Raw genomic sequence first — 27352 nt, forward strand, 5'->3', positions numbered from 1 at the left:
TATATCTGCAAATTTTCCTGACTCGAATATTACAAAAACAGAATGTGTTTAGCAATAAAGCTACCTATCTGCTTAACTCAAGTGGCTGGTGTATTTGATCTAGTTGTAACTTTGTTATAAAATGGAGTAGTAAAACATCGTCGTAGTGTCAATCAAAACACACTCAAGACGCTTGCAAAAAGCATGATATCGTCTAAACAGGCCATTATTTAGCTATCACATATTTCAAGCGCAGGGAGCTTCAAACAGACTCGAAAACCTATTACTTTTTGCCGCTGACAGCTAATTTAACGTCAATATCGTGGTTAAGGAAGGCAAAGACGAGGCTTTTATCACCGGAGAAGCATAAAACACGTCGTGAGCGTAACGCAGCCAAGCATGTGGGTCGACCGCAATCGATGCTATAACAACTTACATCCATTGATTTAATATTCCATCTTCGTAAGAATAAGGCAGCCGACCACAAATCCCGACGGAGTTTTTATTATATTCTGCGCTAAGCAATAAATTGAAAGTTGATTACAGTACACACTCAGTGTTTTACAGTTTATTTTGATATAGAGGTAATAGTAGCTGAGTCAGCACTTTTTTAAAAGAACCCTAATTCCAAAAGTTATATTTTTGGAGCAGTAGATGATCATCCTAAAGCAGTCGATAAAATTCCGATATAAATAATGTACGTGTTACATCGCCAGGATCACATATTACATAAAACCCTTCGGAACAACAAAGCGCGTGCCATAATATTGCGATCTGATACATAAACATGAATATTGATATTATATCGTGATTGTATATTATTATGACCTTGTCAGCGCTATCTAGCGGTTTACCGCGATACCATAAACTCCGAGTCTCAAGCATTATGCACCGGTTTCTTCGTTGATTATAAGATACGCTGTAATTACAGCTCTATTTGTGATTTCATAAATGAAAACTGGTAACGAGGTGTATGTTGCAATGATTTTTAGTTCTTGTTTATTTTTATTTTGTCCAAAGAAGATGAAAATAACAGATTATGACCACTGTGTCGGCAGGGCGCACTCGATTTGGTTCCAATACTTGCCGCTAGATGCTCCACTGTGCGGCGATGTAGCGAGATTCAATATGGCGGCGCCATTCGCCTCTGGAACAGGGCGGGGAGAACAGTCGCCGAATCGACACTACAATATCTACGCGTATTTTTGTCGAAACCGTCGGCTTCGTGACTCGAACGCGGGTGATATTGCAAAATAATCCAGTGTTTCTGTGTTAATTTATGCTGTTTGTGTTATCATAAGTGTATTATGGTGTTTTTGTGGTGAAAAACGTGAAAGGACTTTAGGGTAACAATGTCTAGCAGTTGACATGTTTATCTGTGTCGTGTGTGAAGATTTTCCCTTCGCGTGAGGAGGTGCGGTGCGCGAGTGTGCGCGCTGGCGCCCCTGTGTGCGTGCCGCGGCCGTGGATACGCAAGGATCCAATGATGGATTGCATTTCCATGGATGTATAGGTAAAATTCACCCGCAATTTTTTTTCACGTTTACTTGCGCGTTGTCCCACTGTGCAGTGCACAATTAACCAATTCGTTTGTGGCTTCTTTGTCTGGAATAGTACTTTTTACACTGACTTTGGATTTTAGTGTAATGATGTATCCTTGAATCGATAGGGATAACGTTAGTTTAGAAAGAGAATAAAACTATGAGCTTTCCGGTTTAGAGTTTCCTTATCTTAATGAATGAGGTTGGCTGGACCTTGAGTAACACTTGGTCTGACGAAATGTAATATTTTCCTTCATGGTTCATTGTGTTATGTGCAGTTTAGATTTAAGATTCTGATAACCTGATATAGTAACGATAATTACTACAAAAGATAAAAAATCTTGAATAAAAATAATCTATCTTGCATGTTCTAATTGGTTTCCAATAAAGTTTTGTATAGCCCGCCATTTCACAAAGAATATAAAATCACAAGCATATTAGGAATACGGCGAGCTTTATGTTAAAAGCGATTCACACTCACGCACAAAGTCTTGCTTGTATACCATTGAATTTTAATTCATTACATTCATGCAGAGTCGCGCGAGAATATGGTTCCCCTCGCTCTGTTCGCTGCCTCTGGTTATCAGCTTACAAAATGTCTGATGCTGTCTTACTCTGACGAACAGCTAATACGTATAGTTCCGTCTCTTTTCGGCGCATATTGCGCGTTTTTCTTCTTTTGCCGCGTCATATGCCAGTGTCGAAGCATAAGCGTAGTTTGGATTGTTTCAAAAGTGTATTCGATGAACGAATGCATTTCGTATGCGACGGCTTGATTCCGTCCTAATTGTAAGGCTGCCGGTTTGACCCTAATTGATTTGAGTTCCTTTGTTTAGGAGGTCGGGTAGGTTATTAATAAGAGGGTACCTACGTTAAGGGTAACCGCGCAGCCAGAGTGCGCAGTTAGACGTTGGGTACCCGGCCGCGCCGCACGTGGTTTCGTGTGGACAATTTGCCGCGAATCTTTTGTCCTGTTCAGTGCTTAATGCCGTGGAAAATGGGATTTTATCATTCATGGACCACCTGGTAATAACTTCCTTTGAACCCTGTTTGAGTCAAATTGCCGGGAATTTCGTTTGTAACGAATATTTTCCGCGATACTTTAATTTGGCCGCGATGAGAGAAAATTTAAATCACAGCCCCGTACGGTGTGAAAATAAAACAACATAATTTTGCATAAATACGTAATTTGTACCCTATGTAAATGTTCATACTGTATAGTATAATTAAGTATAATATTTTCAGTGAAGTGAGGGTGAGTGCGCCAGTGCGAATGAACAAGTAGACTACGTTATTCATGGGTCTGGACTCGTTATGCAAAGCGAAATGCCGAATTATGCAAATAATAACAATAATGCCCGCTTAAATTTTATTACGTCTTCAAGTAATGTCCCTTGTATATATTGGTATAAGACCTTTACAAATTGTCTAGAAATTGAATAGATTGAATGCAGAATTATCCATTCCTGAGAAGATAAATTGAGAATAAACCCTTTAAGTAACGAAGTAAAAGAGAAGGTCGATCGAAACACTTAAATTAGCAATTCATACTCCGGCGGAATATTTGTAAAATCGAAAACGAACCCCACGAAATTCAATCCACAAACCGAATCCAAAGTTAAGTAGTCTTAATTTTCATAGAGATCAACGTGTCTGACCTTTTGGAGAGCGCTAAACAAATAAGATTCCTTCGCAAATACTTTCAAAGGAAGGGATTTATTTACTGTTGGATATTTGAACAGATACTGTCAGTAATAAATCTCGAGTATAAACACCTTCACGTATCCTTTCAAAGAAGACAAAGGTTTTCACTCTATCGGCATTTATCCTCTACTCATATTACATTTGTTCGTCTGTTTGTCGGCTGTATATATCTACGTAGTGCAGAATCTTTAAATCAATTGAACTTATATACGGTACGTGAAATCAGATATCCAATTTATTTCCTCGCTGTATTCGAGATACTCCCGAACAAATCGTATGAATTTTCAATCTCTTAGTTTCATTGAAATATTTTTCTCTCGACTCTCAAAGGGCTTAGTCAACGTTTTAAAATATTAACAACACATTTCATAGAAACTGTTTCGTTCTGTAGTCTGGTACATTACTTAATAGAGACTCCAGCTTTCAATTGTCTTGTTTTCCGAGAAATGCTCCGACTTACTAATCTTCATAATATTGCGAATGTTCTCTAGTTTTAACGGTAAGTATTTGTTAAAGTTCAGAAACTTTATTTTCTTAGTTATAATTCTGATGGTGTTTATGAAGTACCTCGTTGAGAAAGCTTGAAAAGTTTGGATATGAGAGCATATTGAACAAGTGTAAAACTTTAAAATGTAAGTTATACAGACCTACTTACAAAAAAGGAGAACATTTTTCCATCATTTTCGTATTTTTAATTATTTGTAATTATGAACGAAGGTCTAAGTTTTTGGATTAGTTAAGCTTTTTTTCAGAAAAAACTGCTAAAATGGTTTCTTCTACATTCAAAATCCAAATTATTAAACAGTTGTCTTTTTAAATATTAACTATGTCTATGAGGCTCTAATCAGTTCAAATCAATCTTAATCGTTACTTTAATGATGCTTATATTCCCATGATTTGCATAGCTAATCCATTCTATAGTAAAGTCACGTTTCGGCGCGGCGCCGACCATTGCTGAAGTAAGCAAGTTCGCATTTCCCTCCATCTTCTATTTATTCGAAAGTGGCAAGGCTTCTTAAAACAACTAATGTCTATTGAGTTAGCCAAGAATTTGTACCACGTAAAAAGGTTTTTTTAGACCCAATTCCGACTAATAATAAAGTCTAAATTTATTTATTTGTGTTTTTACTTCAATGCGTCCGTATCTTGGCTACGCTTCGGTGACTTGTTTGGAGAAACCGAAGGGTTTGTATGTGCAATTATGGACGAAGTTATCCTTACGAATAACTACCGGAGATATATCGTGAAAGACGGGACGGTTGACATATGTCGGGCATGTCACCATCCGGGTGAGTCTATCAGACATATTATATCTGGTTGTTCTCGTTTGGCTAATGGTGAATATTTGCACAGACATAACCAAGTGGCCAAGATTATCCACCAGCAGCTTGCTCTGCAATACAACCTTGTAGACCTTGAGGTACCGTACTACAAGTATGCGCCCGACCCAGTTCTCGAAAAGGACCATATCACGTTGTACTGGGATCGATCTATCATCACTGACAGGACTATTGTAGCCAATAAGCCTGATATTGTGGTGATAGATCGATCAGCGCGCCGCGCGATGATAGTCGATGTCGCCGTTCCGCATGACGAGAACCTTGTGAAAGCTGAGAAAGAGAAACAAATAAAGTATCTCGACTTAGCGCACGAGGTTGTCGCCATGTGGAGTGTCGACACGGCTGTTGTTGTGCCGATTGTCGTTACGGCCAATGGTTTAATAGCCAAGAGCCTCGACGAACACCTCAGGAGGCTCTCGTTGGGCGGCTGGATCAAGGGACTGATTCAGAAGGCAGTACTCCTTGATACGGCACGTATTGTGAGGAGGTTTCTGTCTCTGGGACCCTAACCACCGGTACCTTGGACCCTGTGCCCGATATCGGTGGCAACCTATTTTTTATATTTTTTAAATGTTTTTTATTTTTATATTTAATATTTAAAAATGTAAATTATATGCTGGAAAATAAATAAATACCAAAATAAAAAAGTCTAAATTTAATATTTTTGCGCTACACACAAATTATGCAGACCGCGTAAACGAAAAGTGAATTTATTTGTGAAAAATTTTGGAAAGCTAAATATTGGTATTTTGTATTAAGTTTTATTGAACTTTGCAATAAAAATAAAACACCCGTGCATTTTTACAATTTAAGCGTTATTTATTTTCCAAATAAAGCCTATTCCAATTTTTTTAATAAAAAATATTTATCGGTCTTTACTAGTTAGTTACTGTATATTAGTACTTACGTACGTACTTAGTAGCTGTATATTCATATAATTTCAATATTTATAGTTCTAGCAATTAAGCAATAATTGATCATATTTTTCAACGTCCATAATATGTGAAAAAAAGTTGATATAAATATGTGCGCATACTCAAATAAATTATATGCTCGCTACATATTGTTTTGTAACGTTTATTTTAATTACGGTATACGGTTCCCTTTAGTATCTTTTTCATTAATAAGTCGGGATAAAAGTCGGGATTTTCCTTTGTTAAAACGACGTAATTAAGGTTTGGTGACTTCTCTTGTTTCTGTTTTGTTTTTTCAATTCGTTTTTCGAATCAAGTGCTGAAAATATGAAAGACTAACCGTTCTGGTGGGGTTTCACTCCATGGGATTTCCATGGGAATTACTGCCCGGGCCGGGATAAATAATTATAGCCTATACATATTACTCAGGAAGAGTGTAGCTTTCCTAAAATGAAAGAATCAATCAAATTATTCAAGTAATTTAGGAGCCTTAAGGGGACAAACAAAAACAAAAAAAAAATCATTTCACAAATTAGTATAGATTACCCACACACTTAATGTAGATTTGAGACAAAAAGTCTAATGTATTCTAATCCTGAAACGGTCGTTCACAAACAGCTACCTAAACTATGTCAAAATTCGATATATGGTAACTTCAAAAGCCGATGCAAAATATTATATTTTTAAGTAAATCAATTGATATAATTTGGTATAAGTACGACGTAAAATAAATATCATTCGTCCATTCTAGGTATTTCCTTTCAATAAACAGATCCCAGGAAATGTTTACTGCAGTAATATTTTACGAGGGAAATTGACTTAATAAACTTATTACTTTACATAAAAATAAATATACTTCCTGACGTGTTCAAAACAGTAAAACTGTAATAATATCATACTTATGAATAAAAGCCGTCAGTTGAAGCAGTAACTAGTTATCTGTGATTAAAGCGTCAATGTTATGAGTAAACTGCGGGTCAACTGAACTTATTTCAAAACTTGTAATTAAGTTACTCCTAATTCTATTAAATAATCTTATTGAAACCTTTACATCGTTCTTGAATTATATTGGATATGTTTTGAACTCCGCAGAGGGATACAGCCAATATAAAAATTACGAATACTGCCACTAGGTACATTATACACGAAAATGTAAAGAATTTACTCATAAAATGAGTATTACAATAAACACTCAAACAAAATTGAAAAATCCTTCACTAAGCCGAAACTTTTAATTAAAATTGTTATCGGTAGAACCCTTGTTTAGTTTCAGTAAAAACTGAAATGAGAACATAGACCAAAAATATTGCATAAACTGTGGAATATAAATTAAATGCTGTATCAAAACTCTTTTGTAATTGTTACAAACCATTTGTGACGGCCAATTGATATTTTGTTTCGGATGATTGACTCAATCGCTTTTGTATTCGGTTTATTAGTCACCTTTATATTGTATTGTATTTCTTTTTACTTTTGCTCCATCTTTTGTTTTTTGTTGGATTCAGTCATTTTTATTTAGTAATCTTCTGACAATCGGGTCAATGAAAATATCCCAAGGTATGTCTGAAAATATTTGACGTCTCCTCAAAATAATTTGCAATCTTTTTTTTTAAGTTTTCCTTTTCCCAACTACTTATATTAGGTCGGCTTCTAATTTAACCGAATAAAGCCAGCTGAGAAAATTTTTTTTCTCATCGAGACTCATTTTTAGAACTTTCATTTTGACATATTTCTTCATTGACATTTGTAAAAAGACCACACAAATAAAACACAGCGATTAAATAAGTAGCCAAGAACAGTAATCGCATTTGCTTCATTTGTAACACTGAAGCGCATCTAGAAATCAATCGCACTAATCGACATATGAAAGCTTTTACATAACAATGGAGTTTTTATTAAAAACTGTCATTTTCTACGACTTTACATCACTTAAAACCAATAACTTTTAATCTTCAGCAATTGATGAATGTAAGTTAAAATGCACGAGTGCGGTAATTCATAGAAGGGAAAATGGAATAAAAACTTTTCTTTGAAGCTGACATTTTTAATTTCATTGTGTATTTTAAAATAAATAGTTTTCAATTTAAATAAAAGTACGAAAAAATCTCAAAAGAAAGTTTTAAATGAACTATTTACATGCGTAATAATTATTGCCCTCGTGTTTTACAAGTAGGTAACAAATATTTTTTTATTTAATTTTACTTTTAAATTGTCTGCCTCTACTTGTAAATAAATGTGAAAAATATCCGAGTAAATATTCATAAATTAGCCGGTCGTTAAGATTGAATTTAATTTATAATCAAGGATATAGCTTCGGTAAATAAGCGGTTACTTCCTCTATGAAATAAGTATAAGTTACGTGTTAATTTTTTAAGTGATACATTGCATCTACGGAGGCTATTTTATTAATTCAAGGGTTTGACATAAGTATCAAAACATCTACCTTTGTATTTACATTAATATTTTAAATTACTTGACGTAACTTTTAAGGAACCCTTCCTTTTAACGGGTATAAAATATACTATTCTTACCATAACCGTTCTCATTAATCATTACATTTATTTGTGAAAAAAATCTGTATTATAAAAATCCACATTTAATGGTTTTGGGCTTATCACAGACAGGCAGACACTTAAGAGGTCTTATTCTTGTTAAAGTTTTTCTTACTTATTTCTTTCAAATACTAGCAACTTGCTAGGGAACTTAAAACTGTATTTAAAGTGTAGCCACAAAACCATGTTTGTAAATAATAAATTAGAAAAAAAAGCGGTCGGTCTGTGTAACGCTATGGGCGCTTTACCGAGGGTCATAGTTTAAACATGGGTTTGGCCATAAAATTTCAATGTATCCTTTGTCCTTTTTCCGGTCTTCAAACACTCGAGGTTTTTCAGGACTAAGATAGTGCTTGAGTTATATATTTTATGGATCAAGTAGTTTCTTCTCACGGTAACTTTACCGAGATGGGATTCGGAATAGTAATATGTATAGTTGAGCGTTCTTATAAGACTTATTGTATCTGGAAAATAAGTAGGTATTAATCCTTCTTGGTATGATCAAGAGCGCCTTCTGAATAAAAGCTCCTACAATCTAATTTTCTTCTATACAAAAGGTCTCATTTTATACCCAGTGCTGATAAATAAATAGACTTTATTAGAATCGAAACCAACAAAGTAAACACAATATAAAATCTTCAATAAACAAATCAATTCAGTCACTAAATAAATTAAATGTGACGTAATTCACCAAATTAGGCAATAAGTGATGAATATTTATATTAAACATTAATTAAAGCATAGCTTCGGTCAATTAATGTATTACTATGTAAATTGATTCATACACCGCGAACGCGAGCTGCCTAAAGTCTATCTATATCTGTGTAGTTATTGTAACCGAACGTAGACTTTTGTCAATATTTATTTTGTTACTGCATGTGCATTCAACCTTCGATTTGCTCGCCTGAATATCCGTGGTTTACCCAATACGGGGAATATTGTAAAGCTCTTTCAACGAATGCATACAGTTTTAAACTGAACGCTTCGAATAAAAAAAACGTGAGTTATTTAATACTAATGATATCGTTTGTCCACAAATATCAGATCTAAGTATAAGAAAAATATTTCTTTAGCGAAGCATTTTATGAATCCCGAAGGAATTTCCTCCCGTAGAAATCGTGGAAGAGATCACAGCTAATATAAATACTTGTTTCCGCGTATAAATCTCACCTGTCAAGGCATTTTGCTCTTAATAAAAGGAAAAAGCAAAAGAGTTGTAAGATGTTCTACTGGGTTTATAAATAAAGAACATTGCGAACATAATAAGATAAGAATATTTATAAATACTTGGATTCATTGACTACTTATAAAGGCAAATGTATTTAGCGAAGAGTTATTGATAGCGCGTGAGAACAGATGTTCATATAGATGATAATGTGATTGCCAATAAACATCTTGAAGTTACAAAAGAGAAACAAAGAAAATTTTACTTTCAAATAGGAGCTCAGAATAATTAATGACAGTAAAAGAAGTAGAATGCCACATAATAATGTTAAAATCTACACAGAACATATTAATGGAGAAACATTTCGGCTTGGCACGGTGTGCGAGCGAGTAAACTTTTTAGTTTTTTGTGCGCGCTTCGCTGCTGTAACAAAAACGGCCATTTCATTGTTGTTAAAATCTGTTTGACTTTTTCAAATTATTCTACGTCGTTTCCTGTTATCTATGAGATACAATTCGAGTTTTTCATAAGTTATTTATACGATACCCAGACTCAGACTATTATTATCAATACCTTTAACATAGTAATACCTAACAATGGCTCGATTGTGCCTACATTTTATAAAAATTGCTTACTTAGCGTCTAACTTAAAATAGCTTCGTAAATCACCCACGTTAATAAAGCGCGGGCTTTTATTAAACTCTAACTGAACGACTTGCTCTCTAAAGATAATGTCATTATTTGCCATTCAAATGAATTAGAAGCACCTAATAAAGATTCCTTTGAATGAGTCTCTTAATCTGCTTGGGAAAGCACTAAATCTCCTTTATCCTTTGACGTATATGGGTCTGTCTCAACGCTGATTACTGCAATTATTTAGGACCATTCTATATGAAGATCAACGTAACACTGCGCACTACGTGATGAGATTACTCAAATTGTTTGTCCAAAATACACGTCATTTTTCTCATGCAGAAGTTAAAGCAGTGGCAACGCAATAATTTTATTCTGTTTTGCCAGGCGAAGAAATTCTGTTTATTACGAACAATACTGAAAGTAATGTTTCAACTGTACTCGCGTTAAATGCAGAACAAAATGAAACTGCGGGAAGCGATAAACTTGGAGGAATTAAAAATGTACAATCAGTACAGTCAGCTGTTTATACGAACACTGATATTATAAGAGGTTGACCAAATCTACTGAGATCCACTGCAATGCGGCTGCATAATCAGGTCAACCTGGTACATAGGTACGTTCGAAATGAATTTAGACCGACATGGCTTCTTACATAAACGACAAACAAGATTTAAGCCGAACATAAAATTGGTGCATTGAGAAAATAACGGAACGATCCAATTTACTCGGATCAGTCCATCTGGCAGTTCCAATTCCCGCAAATTTTTAATTCGACAAAGTTTTATGAACTCAGCGCAAGTAATAGCTAATTTTATTTTCGAGTCCTTACTTATTTAAGAACATTTGGTTAAAATAAATGGATTTTATTTAAAAGGATCTATTTGGTGCGAAGTGAAAATTGTTAAAACAATTTGAGAGACAACCACAATTAGGGTTCTGAATAACTTTTTAATTTAACACTCTCTGGCTTGGAATTCTAATTAAATAAGACTAAAGCGATCGCTTAAGTAATTAATATTCATAGTGAAGTCTTTCTAGGACTTATTTTCAACAATTTCAACTCGGTAATGCGAGTTGAAAAGTGTTTTTTTTTAATTCTCTTATCTCAGATCGTCCGCATCTCTCGGGCTTTCATTTATAAGAGCAAATAATTCCCCGTGTTTCTTTCATTAGAAGTATTAACTCTTAATTTTCTTTTGAATTATATTTTTGTAATGCCTAATTTTAACTTTTTAAATGATATGGCTCTCTTAACGCGTTTCACATCAAAATAATTCTTTGAAACTGTTAAGTATACATTTACGAGCAAAAATTTTCATTGCCTTGATATGAAGCCAAAGCAACGTTGCTACAAAAAAGCAATTAAATTATTTTTAGAATCTCGCCCATGCTCCTGTTTTTATCGGATGCGAAACACGCCGTTGATTGATATTAACTGCGATTAAAGTTAATTTTAATCAGTTATGGAGGCATCAAGCGGCAAGTAGGCAGTTAAATTAACATAGTTGTTGGTAAGGCAACTACCGGGCTTATGTAACACTTTACAGAGCTGCGGTTGTTATGACAACTTAAATAGAGGTGCCATCTGTTTTCTTATAGTCCTGTCTTCGTAGTTGAGTACAATGTTAGTTCATTTTGTGTCTTATGGTAGGATAGAGGTACCTATGTTCTCATACCATAAACGGAGCTGTGGTCATCAATTGTGGTCCAAAACCACTAGTGAGGGATACATTTGATTGGTCAGCTCGGAGTTTATATCCGATTTTATATGAAATTCCCAATAGGTAGGTACTTAACAACCGTTTATTCAGATATCAAATCTTGTTTTTTACAACTCGAAGGGACGTTTTTCATTAACTGCGCAAGGGTCCGTAATCTTGAACCTCAAATCGGATTGCCATGGGATTTTCCGTCGTTTATTAAAGAAGGTTTGAAGCTATTAAGTCTACTTTATATGTATATTTAAGGGTGATGAGTTACGGATAAAGTTACCTACTATTTTATTTGTTTATACTTACTTTATTTTATTGTGATTTAAAAACGGCACAAGTAGCTATGTTTTCAATAATTTTAATTGGTACCTAATTATTATAATTTTTTTGTTTATTCAATAAATACATACATATATTACTAGTAATGAGTCAGGTAAATACTTTTAGGTACGATGTTTACAATAATCGTAGTAAATCATTACTATATTTACTTCATACTATCTTGCTAAAATTAGTCATTTCATTATCAAATTGATTGATTATTGTGTCAATTAATAAGCATATTTTGTAATGACTGGCATACTTTTATCATATTACTACAGGAGGATTTTGATAAGATACCTAAATACGAAAAATACCTATACATTTGTATATGTACCGATATGTTTAGCATCAATTTAGCGGTATTCTATAACATTGTTTTTATTACCAGATCAAATGAGACGAGGAAGAAGTCTATGTCTCTTGTCTATGGGGAATTCCTAGACATGTTTTTGTTTCGGTCATTTTCAATTCAAAGTGACTTGTCATCATTATAAGGCAACTTATAAGATGCAACTGACTTAACAATATGAATAGTTCCCTCTCTACTTAGAGTCAAGTATCTTAGTAGTAAGGTGCAACAAAACAAAAGAAATAAGAAAATGGGAAAACTTTCAAAAGTTCAGAATCATAAATTCCTAAGTTGACCATTAAATAAATCATATAATAGTATGTACAAATACGTGAAATTATGAAAATGCAATATGAGTTCCATAGTGCCTTTTTCTTGATTTCTATTTTCCATATTGGTTTTATTTTCAACGTAACTCTGAACTTTAATTACTTTTTGGCGTTTCAAATCTCCCTCCGATCGGGCAATATGAGATAGCGTTCCACCACATTTGTTAGCACTTCCTAACCAAGGAGCCTAGTACTTATTCCCAGTTTGCAAGTGTGGTTACAAACTAATATTATAGCTGCAAATATTCCCACAATGTGCAAGGAAACATTTAACTAATTGTTTCCTTCTATTGACTTGCTAATATATTCACAATATTCATGAGTATTATAATTTTATATTACAATCATTTATAATTAATTTGCATTCTGCACTTTGTCTAATGATTTATTGAACACATGATACGCAATTGCGTTGGTCAATTTGAATGTAATTAATAAATTTTCACTTTCTGATTCATATTGTACAAGTGATACATAAATAAGTAATATTGAGGACTTATCGTATACGTAGTAAAATAAAGATACTTTCGTATCTACATGTTTAATTCTATTTATTTTGTCAAAATCGCTAATCGAGCATTCTAAAACATACCCGGGTAGATAAATGTAGTTTTATAGACGTGAGAAATGTAATATTATCTACAAACATGTACCTAATCGTACAATATCTTGCTTAGTACAAGAGTCCAAGTTTAGAAAATAGACAAAGCGCGCACGTGTTCGAAACAAAAGGCAATAAGGAGTAGGGTTGGCACGCATTCAATTCTATTGTCTTCTTTCTGATGAGACCTGTCTTAAGATAATCACATACTACAAGTTTAGGTATATTTAGTCGGGGAACAAAGGTTGTTTGTTCCCATATTAAATTTAATAATTAGATATCGTTTTTGCACGCATAAGATGTCACACTGCGTGTTTCGGCATAGGTCAGAGAGTAAAGAGAGTAGCTTGTGGCACATTACAGCAGCACCGCAACAGCGCGGCTGCAGCACGGCGTCGCCTCGAATTAAGACTACGGCTAGCTGCCAGCGCGCCAACCACGCGCTGTCCGCTCGCCGTCGCGTCGGCGCGCCGGCCGCGCGCCGGCCGCGAGGTGTAAGTTTGCTGTCACCGCAAACTCAATATTATTTTAAGACGAATATGATTGATGTTATGATTGAATACGACGTAATGACGTTGTTTCGCTGCCGGCTCGGAGTCGGCGCGCAATTAGCACGCCGTCGGCGCGCTGTACGCATGAGGACCGCTCGCTTACAGCACGCGGGCGGCGAGTCGAGTTGTGTGGAAGCGGCAAGCACGCTGACTGCTCGCCGTTGGCCTTTTCATATTGACATTACGAAATATATTATAATATACACGATTTAATGTTCTAAATTGAATGACAACTCAAATGCTGGTGTGGAGCCGTGCTGTTGCGGTGCTGCTATAATGTGCCACAAGCTTATATCCGCCTTCTCCTGTGAGAAACTTACTATATTGATCGAGATGACGCGCAGAGCGGACTTTGAGAGTGGACTGCCAAAGCTGCGAATTCTCTGACTTGTCATCGTGGTGTAGCAATCGTACAAGAAACCCATCGAGATGCCAACCAGAGCCGACCACACATACTCGGACTATAAGACATGTCATCGACACGAAAGAAGAAGAAGATCGTTTTTGCACATTCTTCATAATAGTTGTCCCATCTTAGACTTTTTTTAATTTACTTAAATTCTAAATTCAATAACAAAAATAAGTACTCCCAAAAAGTCTCAATGTAAAAGAACCACGGAGCAGCCCTGTATTTCGCCACGCGAATCCAGTTATTTACACACACTGACCATTGACCACTATAGAGTATTATCCCATCTCTTTACGGCTATGGCCAGGATTACAATAGACACGTGTAATTATTTATTTAAATGCCACGCAGACTATAATAATAACATTTTACACGCGACAACCCTGTATTTCGCGGCGTGGATCTTGTTATTTATGTTCGCTGACCACTATTGAGTGCTGTTCCCGTCTGTTTATGCTAATAGCTGACATTACATACTCATTTCAATATTTATTTTTAACGTTAAATATAATAGGTCAATTTTTTAGATAACCCTAAAATAATGGACACGTATTTTTTCTTTTTTCTCACAAACAAATAACAACGAAGATACAACACGTTTAATTTTGTGTTACGTCACTTCTAAGTACAAATACATAGACGTGACGTCACAAGCCCCACTCTAAATCTTTGTTGCGTTGCGTATCATAGTAAATATTTGTTTTGTTAAAATAAAAAATACGTGCCCAATATTTTTAAAAAATCTGAAATGCCGACTAATTACAAAGATTTTTTTAGTCCTGTCGTCACGCTTATTCTAGAGAATAAATATAACGTAGAAAGAAAGTAAAGGAAATAGGCGCACGCGATGTGTAGTTCCTATTGTGTAGTAAACGATTGTTGAATACAATGGTTGTAGGGTAGACAGCACTTATCTTTTTATGGGACGGCTGCTGGTTACCTACATGTTTATACTTAATAATATACTTACAAACTCTACTGTAATGTAAAATAGGACCTCATGTGCCTTTTCTTTAGATTTTTTTTCTTAAATCGAACAATGTCATAGATTATGCAAATACATGCATAATATATATTAGTAAATCGCGTCTGCCCAAAATCAAACTGAAATGATGAGAAACGATAAGAAATGAAGTAAGTAAGAATTTTCTTTACAATCTTGTCTATCTCAAATCAAACGTTATAAAATGTTCTCACTTCGTTTGCGAGTTTCAATCGAGGAATCGTCCATTAGATAAAATATTTTCGAATTAAAATCTTCTCAAAACTTTTGAAGGTTGACATCTCTTAAGGGATAATATTTACTTTGATATTACTGAATTTCAATTAGGAATCAATTTAAAAATGTGGTTATTTGTAAATTTCTAAATCTACGAGGTGTATGAATAGTTTATTATTCTTCAAAGTTACGTAAAATCATTCAAACAATCCATATAAAATAGCAAAGTCCTACTCACTATTTCGATATTCTATCCGATCAATCGAAAAGGGAAACGGTCGGGGACAACCCACAGCGGGGAATTAAGAAATCCATTTGTACACAAATGTCGAGACTAAAAAGCTGAGTATCAGTAAAAATAAAATAGACCGGGAAATAACGGAAGAGGAACCAGTTAAGGTATCAAATTACAGCAGGGACATATATATTGATGGCGACAGTCCACCATCTCTATTCACACGCAGAATATCCAACAAATATTAATTTAGTAACCAACGCGCATGTTGGAAATGAAATACGGCCGACATAGATCATTTCGTGCAGAGCCGCCATCGTTTTAACACCACAAACCGTGTCAGGTTGGCGACCCGTTCGAAGCAATAAAACAATCCACTTCTCCAAATGACAAAGAACTTTGGAAGATAAGCGGGGAACGAAACACTTTTATTTTAGTTCCCCCAAACTTGAAGTGTTGGTAAATGTACTGGCACGTTTGTAGTTTAAAGAAGTGTTATCGTTCAGCCGGTTCGAGTCACGCGACGGCCATTTCACTCGTAGCACTTGTAAATGTACACCTCCCTGCAGAACATCCACGATGTCTGGGAAACCCGTAATGGCACCGACGACATCTATTGTAACTGGCTCAAACGCTGCGATCGAACTTGTAACTTTGCTTTATCATACTTTAGAGCGTGATAAACCTTACTTTAAATGTAATTCGAACTCGCTATTTAAGTCACTAAATCAATTTGTTCATCATTTAGATCCGTCTTCAAAATGTGCAGAGATAATTGGAAGCATCACTTTTGTAACAAAGCCAGGTGAAACCTCTCTCAAACGGCAGTTTAATGAACTTGAGCGTCGTGCCTTTAATATTCTGCTTCCGAAATGCATTCGTAGTTATACAAATAGCGGCTTCACCGCACAAATAGTTCGGTTAGCAAGTTACCGGGCGTTACGCGCCTGTCCGAGCTACAAGTTGAATCGTCCAACAGAAATCCGACCATTTTAGTTTAAATATTATCTGTGGGGGCCGAGTTGATCGATTCGACCCGTCAGTATCCGACAGATAGTCGGAATGTCCCCGGATCTATTTGTTTGTTGTGTAATCCGAAGCGTACCGGCAAATTTGTGGCGTCTGCGATTGATGTATGCTAGGTTAAAACTTTATTGTCAAGTTTCGGTTTTGGATTCCGATCGGAGCGGAGTATTAGAAAAGTTGTGAGCGCTTACTGAGTACATTCACGCGCCAAACAATAAAGCAAGTCTGCTGTTTTATTGTTTTGATACTTTAACTTTCTATTTGATATTGGCTGGTGCACTCGCTACGTGTACCGCGTACTTATTAGTGCGAACAATGTTTCTCTTCAAATAGAATCATGTGTTGATTATCTACTGTTGATCCTAATCCTAATTGGCTTTTTGAAGTGTTAACGTCGTAACTCATTGCACTTGTGAAAGTCAAAAAGGTAACTTTAAATATGGCTGTAAGGATTCATTTTTATCGATTTTTTACAGCGCTTGACTATAGAATGTAGTCTAGCTTAAAACTATCTTAACTAGACGATGAGTAACCAATACCTTTTAAGCTTACGCGTTAAGCTTTCATAGCCTTCTGATTAGTGTTAAAACTTCAAAGTGTATGCGCATTTCATTAATTTAATTGACTTTATCTGTTAAGTGTGTAACCAAAGCTTAAGTAACTCGTGCCATATCTCCTAACTTGGTTTACTGGGATAATATAGTTAAAGAGATTTACTTGGGGAATTGATATTACCTACCGTGGTGTGGGAACTTTACTGGCAACCTTAATTGTTTAATTAGTCCTAATATCGCATTAGGTTAATAGAATATTTATAATAATAAAAGGCTATGGTATAAATATTTGTTTTCAAACGTATTTTGTGGACCATTTAGTTTTAAGAAGTACTTACTGAATAAAGAGGCTTATTTAAAATCTTAATAATTATTTCAAGTTTTCAACCTATCCTGTATATAGACGAGGGCGATCTTCACAGATTCATAATAAACGGAGGACATTACATGTATAATTCAGGCGGGTCCGCGCATAATTTGAAGTTAACTAGAAAACTAAAAAGCACCCTGGACACGTTTTATTCACGACCATAAAGCCTTTTAACTTTAATTCGCAAGGTACCCTCGGTTAGGAAATTTACGAGGTGTCATTGGGAAAGTTAAGTCGTTGATCAAACTTGTGCCGCATTGTTTCAAGATTATCTCACTAGATATTAATCAGTAACCGCTTAATTTGCCTGAGTAAATACTGCGTATTGTCGGACAAACAAACTGCCTACACAACTTAGATAATGATAAATGAACCCTTTCTATTTACACGAGAAAGATCGTCACTAGTTACGTGTTTTGTTTTCAAACAAAACGGTTCTTGAAAGCATTCGGAAGATGTATACAGCAATAAAGTCAACACGACTATTTTGAACGTTTAACCAAACATTAAGTTATCAAGACACTTCACGAACGTACCGCCTTAACGAGCAACAAGCGACGTTTAAGATTTATGATAATTTTGATTACACAGCTGAGATGTGTAGGTGACAATATTGTTCAATTAAAGTTAGGCGAAGGCTTACAAAGTTAATAAATCAATTATTTATCTAACATCAATGCGTAACTAAGTTTCAGAGTCAAATTCCAATAAGCTGGGAGAACTAATCTTCTGAAGCCAGTGTAGTAAACCGCCGGCAAATCTCTCGTTTGTCACTTTGGGACCGCTGGCTAGACTCGTTACTCCGAGTAAATTTATCGCCACTTTATACAGCGCTGAGTCAGTTCCAGTCAATTCATGCGTTCTGTTGAGATCGATTAGCTGACGACGGCCACGTTTTATTGTTTAGAAAACGGCACAAGCGTCCAATAGCACATACATCGTTAATATCATTCTCTCCCGCCACGTTGAAATGTCAACCGAGCGTAATAAATGTCTCAATAACTCAACACGGTGACAGATCGCTCCGGCTATCATTAAGGCATAAGTACATTATTTCGTTCGTTAAACAGTCGACAAATAGGCGAGTTTCCTCGTCGCCGAGTACCGGCGACTGTCCCCGGAGTCCCAATCAAAAGTCTGTAACAGTACTTAGGGACTTTACATTAGGAATGAGAGTGTTACGCTGCGAATTGCGTCTGCGGACTGGAGATTCTAACTTGTTATTAATTAACTGTCAGCGTGACGTCTGCGAGGGACTCTCTCTGCGTGGGAACATTAGCACATGATGAAAGTGATGTTTTTACAGCGAATCTGCCGAGCGATTCATCGCAAATTGAGTGGATAATATTTACATCGAAAAATTTTCGCGAGAGCGGCTGTAATAATTCTGAAAAAAAAACTTGGATAGAAAACGAAAGTTTATGAGGCTTGTATTTCTTGCGAGGCGAACTTAGATACTTAACCGCGTTTCAATCATCGTAATAAATACTTGGCACGCGCTGCGTAGACCATTGACATAAATCAAGAAATAAAAACGTTAATGACTTTCTCATTCGCATACAGACTGGTGTATAAACATTAAGCACAGTTGGATACTTTATGCCTACAATATTATGCTTGTGTGTCCCTCAATGTCCTAAAACTTTTTTCATTTGTTTTTTCGAAGCGAGCGCGCCTGCACTTTTGATAATTGCTGTGTTTTATGGCTACTTCACGAGCCACACAAACGCTCATTCGTACCGTGGCGACATGAGAGGGTAAAATGCAAACAAAAAATAAAAACAAATATATTATGACGACTGTTTCGGACAACCTTGCGTATCATGTAGCTTTATTTGGACATACGTGTTTATTTTTAATTCATGTGTTTACGGAAAGACAGATTATCGCAGTCATGGAACCATTTATGGGTCTTGTTTTAGAACTCTAAAATTTATAAAACGGTAAACTCTGCATAATATTCTCTTGAAAATAATTTTGCAACGTTTCACTGCGTTTTGTCTTAATAAAAGTTTCTGTGCCTATAGCTTTATTAAATGTCAGAGAAATAATGTTTCGATTGTATCTACAAATTATGTAGCTGTATATGATGTTCATGGAACGATTATAATTGACATTTGAACGCGAATTTATCAATTTAATTAAAAGTTATTATGGGCGTGTTCAAGTTTCTCTTTTTGCAATCAATAATTAATGTGAAACGCATTTTGTCCTAGACACACATTTAATTTTTTTATTATTTGTAATTGCAAATTCTCTGGAATTGATACTTTATGACATGAAATATATTTTATTTCTAGAGTCATGACATTTTATGACGGTTAACAGACATGAATGAAATCGAAAACATGCGCCAACCTTTACACAAATAGTAACTTGGAAAAAGGGCTGGAAGAAGAACAATTATAATTATTTTGACATTTAATTTAAATCCTCAATAAAATAGTTCTTTTTAAACACAATTTGATTGCTGATTTGAAATAAAATTATCCACCATATTGTGCTTTTGAATCCGAAAACAATTCGACACGTGTCCAAACAAAAAAATACACTCAACGCTCAAAAAAATGGGAACACAACAAAAGCACATTCATATGTCGTAATCACAGATACGGCATTCTATTTATATCCCAAGATTAATCCAGCGACGATACTTAGTCTTCGTGACCAAGACCCGAGCAGTTATTGTAGACCCGAGGTGCCCGAGGTATTTTTAGAGTACCACGCGGTGTTCCCGACACAACACAACATGTGTAGTTACTGCCCTATTTATGTACTAATATAATCTCCTGTCTATGCTAATGAAAAGTTTTTATGTTCACGTTAATTGAAGCCGTCTGACAGCTAATGGTTTTTTGTGGCTAGACTTCTTGTTATTGGTTTTAGTTCAGAATTAGACCAATTAGCGTTTAGTGAGAATGATTTGAAATGGTTGGCGTAAAAATGTATTTTTTTTTTAAGATATCATGGGCGTAGGCGCTATGTTGAACTCGAAGACGTGGGTTAAATTCCAAGATACAGTAAAGGGCAATTTTTGACATTACTCAGCACTAATTGGTCTCTAGAATGTAGACTTTTGCAAAGATTTAAATAGGAACGTAGGTATAATTTTTGTCGTGTCCTGCTAGCATGACAAATGAAAGTCAACAAGTTAATCACAGATAACTAAAGCTATTTTTAATGTCAACAAAGTCTGTCGGACATTTCTTGACCGAGTAAATTGGAATACAATGTGTTTCTAAAGTTAGATATTACAGAGAAACTTACATATTGGCTAGATAACTATAGTCTTCACATTCTGAATTCGCAGTGTAACTAAATGCAGTTGAATACCAATTCTTTACTTGGAGCGACTGCTTTTCGACCTCCACAATCCAAATTCGTGCATACTGGATAATACCGGTATTCAAAGTTTAGACTAGTTACCAAACTTTTAGGCTTCCGACTTTCCTGGACATACTGTTTCAGGTTATATACGAACATTGAGGAAATTTCCAGAAGTTATTCACCTATACTCCTAGCTACTTTTCCATTGTCTGAATTAAGCATACAGTACTCTACTAAACTTCAACAGTTGTTTTAGACATAAACTGTGTCAATACAGATGAGTATCTACTTTAATGCTGACATATATTAATACCTAATTATTTTTCATCCCACTTAATGAATTAATAACTTGGCAATATGTAGATAATTTATGTCAACAATAACCTCACAATCAATGTTTATCTAACTTGAGCTGTCAGTAAATATTTATCATGCAATATAGCATCAATCTATCTAAGATATTATCCGGAGATAGCGTAGCATTCATCGCTATAAATTAATAGACAATCTGTGGATTACAATCGGGCGGCTATTCGTCATCTTAATCTGTTCGCCTGTATTCTAGTCAGTACTTGCACCTATATAATATGTTAATAGTTGCAGTGTTGATAGTGACAATGACGATGTTAATAGGTATCTATCAAGGTATCAGCTTTGGCATCATTCACATAGAAAAGGGTGCAAAGCATTGCCATTCAACACAACGTAGCAATGCAGTCAGCCTTTTCAGTACACTGCCGGTGGACAGCGATGAGGACCAATTGTTCGTTTCTATTTTTATGTAAATATAAATTTAGCTTACGTTAAAATAATTAACAGTTTGTGTAAATAACGAAAATAAATAAAAAAAAACTATTTTAAATAATACATAAGTAATAACACTTAGAATACATAAGCAAATAAAATAAAAATCTTGATTTACTGAGTACATTTACCATCACAAATATTTTTAACAACTCCATAAATGTTCTAAGTTGACTTCAAATTCATCAGCGCAGTCACGGGGGTCCTCTTAACATTGTAAGATAATTATAATACACAATAACGATGATTAAAACGTGTTATTATCCCATTAGATGTCTTTACGAGTTTTAAATGTGATTTATAAGACAAGCTTTCTCTGCGCACGCACGTATTCATGGAGACTCGGAACATGCCTTCGTTACGAATTAGTTCTTGTCTTGTATTTAATTTTCAATAAATAAAGATCACTCATATTATTTAGTTTTCGCTTTAGGCTGTAAGAATTAATTAATTTTTATGTCTTAAATTTTTTTAACTTCACAAATCGATCACCTGAAGGTTACGTGTTGCGAAATTAAAAACACAAAAAAGCCGTCCGTATTTTATTTATCCACTTTAACGCTACTGACAAATGGAACGAATACCATGAATGAACAAAAACAAGACAAAAAAGGAAGCACGTGACAAGTGAACACAATAAAATACAAGAATACATGCATGTATGTATATGCTTATAAGTACGTAAGAACCTTGTAAACGTCCTCTTCTTTATATTTGAGAAGGTCACCGTTTGTTTTACACTTACATCATTTCTGAAAGGCTCGTTCTTTAGCTAAATATTATGCATCATTGATTCTATGACGTCAGAAACAAAAGATTGTACAACGCATACATTGTCTCGTTGAAGATAAACCATGTATAACTATGCAGTTTATGTCAAACGAAACTTTATAATGCAATGTTGAACGTACCTACTGCATGTGCTGAAATACTTCGAGTTTCTTACATCACAACACAATAATTTAACGACTGAAACAAAGTACGTAAAACTTGCAGAATATCATTTTATACACACATGCGTTAATAAAATTCTCCCGAATTAATTTCAACTATCTAATAAAGTTGGTTGTGTAAAAGCTTTTAAAAACCAACTGACGTAGCAGTTTACTTATTAGTTTTCCTGTTAACTTGCCCAACAAACCGTCTTTGTAGTTGAGGGTGATTCGCCTCGAACCAAGCCAAAGTTCAAGATGTTACCGTGATCGGGTACCGAGAATTTTTCATATTTTATTTAGTTTGGTTGGTATAGCTAAATGGTCTAGTTTGAATTAACTTAATGTAGTTTGTTTTCTGCCAAAAATATTTGCCTTGAATTAATAACTAATGGATATACTTAATCACGATTAATTAAGCCACTAATTAACTTGTGGTTGTATCAAAAAGAAAGAATTTAAAATTATCTTTTAAATAGAAGAAAGAAATAACTTAGCTGTTTGTCTCTTTATGTGATTTGCTAGACCAGCTTGTGATTAACAAGCTGAAATTAATTAACCATCTGCACATTTAAAAGTTCTTTGTTATTTTGATTTGACTTAAGAGCAATATGTTTTATTTTGCTTGCTATGTTTGGGTAATAAATGTCACATTAAAGTTAATTATTTAGACTCAGTTGGAGCCAGTCACCCAGCTAAATGTATAGATATGTTGAAATAGGCGCATATTGACTCTTTGGGGTCAGATTCCTAATGGCGACCTCCCGATCGCTGGTCCACACCCAATTTGTCGGCCATTACCGTCCTTTAATGTGGACTTATAAAGCAATACTTCTTAATAAAGAAGATTTATAGCAACCGAGTTTAATCGCAACTTGTTATCAGAGAGTCTGCTTTATTTTTATTAGCTCTAAGCAGTTCACCGCAGATTTATTTATTGTTTAGAAACTTGTATTGTTTGAGAAAGTTTCTATGATTAAATAGGAGAATCGTTTTATGTTCTTGATATCTGTTACTATGAATTGAATTATTGTATTCTGGGACATTCTTGAGGTCAGAAGCCTGCACGTAAAGTGCAGGCTTGAAATATGTCAAGTAGCACATTAATACTTGACTTTTCAAGATCAGAGACTTACTGGAATAAATCAAAAATACTTCAACAGTTAATGTAACTGAACCGCAGTTTTGCGTTGATGAATTTTCCCAAGATATAAATTCAATAATAACATGGTTATGAAAATCCGATAAAGCAGCAAAGTGAATTAATATAATAACATTAACACATAGTAGGATAAATTGTGGCTTTAAATATTTTGTAACGTTGCAATTTATACCGTCAATATCAGTTTGGTAATTCAGCCATGAAAATGTAGTAACCGAATCACTTTGTTATAATATTGAGCGGATTCGGATTAATTGCGATACATTTTATGAGCTATAACAGTTCGACCTGCGAGTTTGTGCACGAATAATTTATTTGTATCATATTAAACGTTAACAGTTCAATATGATTTAACTTTCAATCAGACATCAATGTTAGTATCGGAATTGGTAATTGCATAACTGACCTGCGCTACAAACGAGTTTTATTTATAGAATAGAAGTATGAATAACGTCTTTCGATACCGATTAATTGGCCGTTTAAATTGATCGCGTGGCGAACAATTGACGGAGCGTTAAAAAGGTTATCTGGGCGTAACACTGGTAATCACGACAAAATGACTATTTTGTGCTAAGAACTGGCTACGGAGAACAGTTTTTATTCCGAGCAAATAAAGTTAAATGCACTAAGGAAAGACGTGTAACTAAATTAACACACACAGTTACTCCTGCAACTAACAAGTAAGTAATGTAATGTAAAACTTTTTCTTTTTTCTTTGAAATGCTACGGCGTCTGGGCTACGTGTCGTGCAAATGAGTCTTTGGACTATTTTATTTGTTTGTTGCTTAATTAATTAAACTACGGTTTTTAGTTAGGGTATTTTTATTAAGGAAAATATATGTACGTATTTTCCTAGTTTATGGTTTGCCTTGCCTATATTTTATGTTATTTAGGTTAAGGTTAGCACTATTTAGTTTTGATCTCATCATAAAAAGCTAGTTCTTTAACATTCCGAACATAAAATTGGCACAAACAAGCACATATAAAAGAACATCTTAAATATCACTAAACCTCCAACAATTTCTGCTCAACTATTTCACTAGACTTTGCCGCCTCTATCAGCGTATAAACCTATAAATGCGTTAAAGTTGTGACAAGCTAGGGGTGCCCCACCAAAGATTAGGTAGCTTACTAAGACATGGAGGTTAGTTGGTGCGCAAATCTTCGTTGTGGTGAGTTCATTAATTTAACTCCGGTTTTAAGTTAAGTTTACTTATTCCGAGTTATGGATATTTTATATTATTTAGGTATCTCATTATTAAAAGTATAGATACTTTCCGAACATTAAAGACTTCTAGAGCTACAAACAGGCACCAAAATAGAGAACACACTGAATATCACTAAACCCTCAACTTTGCCGGCTCTATCAGCGCATAAACCTATGCGTTAAAGTTGTGACAAGCTAGGGGTGTCCCACCAAAGATTAGGTAGCTTACTAAGACATGGAGCTTAGTTGGTGCGTAAATCATCGTTGCGGTGAGCGCCGCACTAGCTGTTAAATTATATGGTGGCAAGGCAAGGAGTACATGCTGTGTTTAAGATTGAGATAATGTTGTATACTGTTGATGTTAGGGCTGGCATTTGACTTTAGATTGTTATCGATGATATAACGCTCTTGTTCGCACTACATACTTTACTGTGTATGGGTGATTTACTCTAGGCTTGTTTAACGTACAATATTTTTCCATCTACTTAAATACCTTGTAAGAGCTTTCGATACAAAAAAATACCACCGAAATTCATCACCATAAAAAGTCTCAGCGAACGAAAAACAAACAAGAACACTTTCCCTGTAATCCAATCCTACATTGATGGCCCCCGTCGAAACCACGGTGCGTGTTCGTTGTTTGCACCACGATAGTTTGACAAACTGATGTAAAAGACCAGTCGCATCATAGCCCGACTTTCCCCTCCAACTTTGAATTTGTTTTCAACTAAGTTGACTTTGATCGTTCTCGGGATTACACGAAAGTACGATATACAAAGGGGAAGTTGCCCGTTCCTTTGTGGTTGAATGAGATAAGAAAAACCGCTACTATGATACTGAGCTTCAGTGAGAAATGCTGTTTATCAAGTTTTTAAATTATGAAAGACGGTAGATAGCGACCAGACAAACTTAGCGTTATCTAAGTGCAATCGCAATCGCTTGTGGTAATTTTTTTATGATGAATGAATATTTGTTGTGTGCGAGATTAAAATGTACCTATTATTGTTATATTGTGAAATTATGGAATTTGCATAAATAATTAAAGTATATAGAATTTGTTTATCTCTCCATTAACGTGACCGATAATTAAAATTTATCGTAGAGTTAATGTAAATTAAAAAACATTGTGCTTATAAGCGGTTTTAATAGTCACGATAAAATGTAATTATAACACAAATTAATTAAGTTATAAGCCGCAAAGGAAACTGTATTTTACTGCGCGTTAATTTTGTGTGAGTACGGTCAGCACCTTGTGAATTAAATTATTTTTGTATAAATTATATTCAAAAAAAAAAATACTTTCATAAGACTATTTTTTATAATAATATCTTAAGTGACTTGCTTATCTGAATGGCATAAATGGACTAAAATAGAATCAATAAAACCTACTTAAGACTTTTTATTGGACGATCTTTGAAATGGTTTTTATACGACATTTATAAAAAAATATTGCATTACGTGCATTTCTGCACAAAAAAAGTAACCACACAAACTTCAGACATAATTTAGTTTGAAACAAAAAATCCTCCGCGTTTATAAAGACATTTCTGACATATTTTTCCTCAACTTTTGCTAACGACTGATTTTTTTTTTTGTTATTTGCTCGATAAATTGCCGAATGTTCGTAGGTGGTCGGGAACATTATTCTACTAGAGCTCTGTGTGATAAATGTATCCGGTAATATGACACGTGTGGCTCCTATTACGGTAACTATTGACTCCGTATAAGGTGACGACATTCTTACCTTATTATTGATCTTTATTTATTGATCTATACATTTGCAAGTGTATGGTGAAGTCAATCTTATTTAAAGTAGGTAAGTACATACTTAGACTGAAAGAGGCGCGGCTATGTAACTTCTCTTTACAGTATACGATTTTTGTAATTTCGGGCTTTTGAGTTTCGTTTAGGTAGCTCGAGTACGTAATACCATAAAATACTTAATACCTACAATTAGTTCTTTCTTACTTTTACGTTTTACGAGTTTAGCAAGGCATTTTCTGTAACAGACTTTATTTTCTTTAGTTTAAAAACTTATAGCAAATAAAAAAAACCTTAGAACAATTATCTACCCATTAATAAACCATTTAAGCGATCACTTCACGTGTCTAATCGGTTCCTGTAAACCACAGATTGTGGGCTGGCTACCGATATTAGTTGGAACTAATACTGTTTTATTAGACGCATCCCTCGGGACTAACCCAGAACATCTGTTGTAGGTTCGTTGTTCCACCGCCCTTTTCCATTTGTTTGTTCGTTACTGTTATACAATTTGTTGGTTTGTTTTTCAATCTGTTGATTAATATTTTGGAGTGGCTAATAAATACTTCTTGTTTTTGTAAAAAACGCAGTATGGTTGCCATGACGAAAAAAATAAATTTTTGAAGAGTGTTTTGATAAAAAAAGGGGA

The 27352-nt window shown here is 34.8% G+C and overlaps 1 protein-coding gene across 6 annotated transcripts in view; it reads left to right on the forward strand.

Annotated features, from left to right (window-relative positions):
• Positions 1 to 1101: 1101 nt before the first annotated feature.
• LOC124636270 overlaps positions 1102 to 27352 on the forward strand; it is a 179743-nt gene continuing 153492 nt past the window's right edge. For all 6 annotated transcript variants that reach the window (XM_047172286.1, XM_047172287.1, XM_047172288.1 and 3 more), the window contains exon 1: positions 1102 to 1492. The gene's annotated coding sequence lies outside the window, so the exon portion shown is untranslated. The remainder of the gene's footprint in view (positions 1493 to 27352) is intronic.

The sequence above is a fragment of the Helicoverpa zea genome, chromosome 14 (genome assembly GCF_022581195.2).
Source record: "Helicoverpa zea isolate HzStark_Cry1AcR chromosome 14, ilHelZeax1.1, whole genome shotgun sequence".
Lineage (NCBI taxonomy): Eukaryota > Metazoa > Arthropoda > Insecta > Lepidoptera > Noctuidae > Helicoverpa > Helicoverpa zea.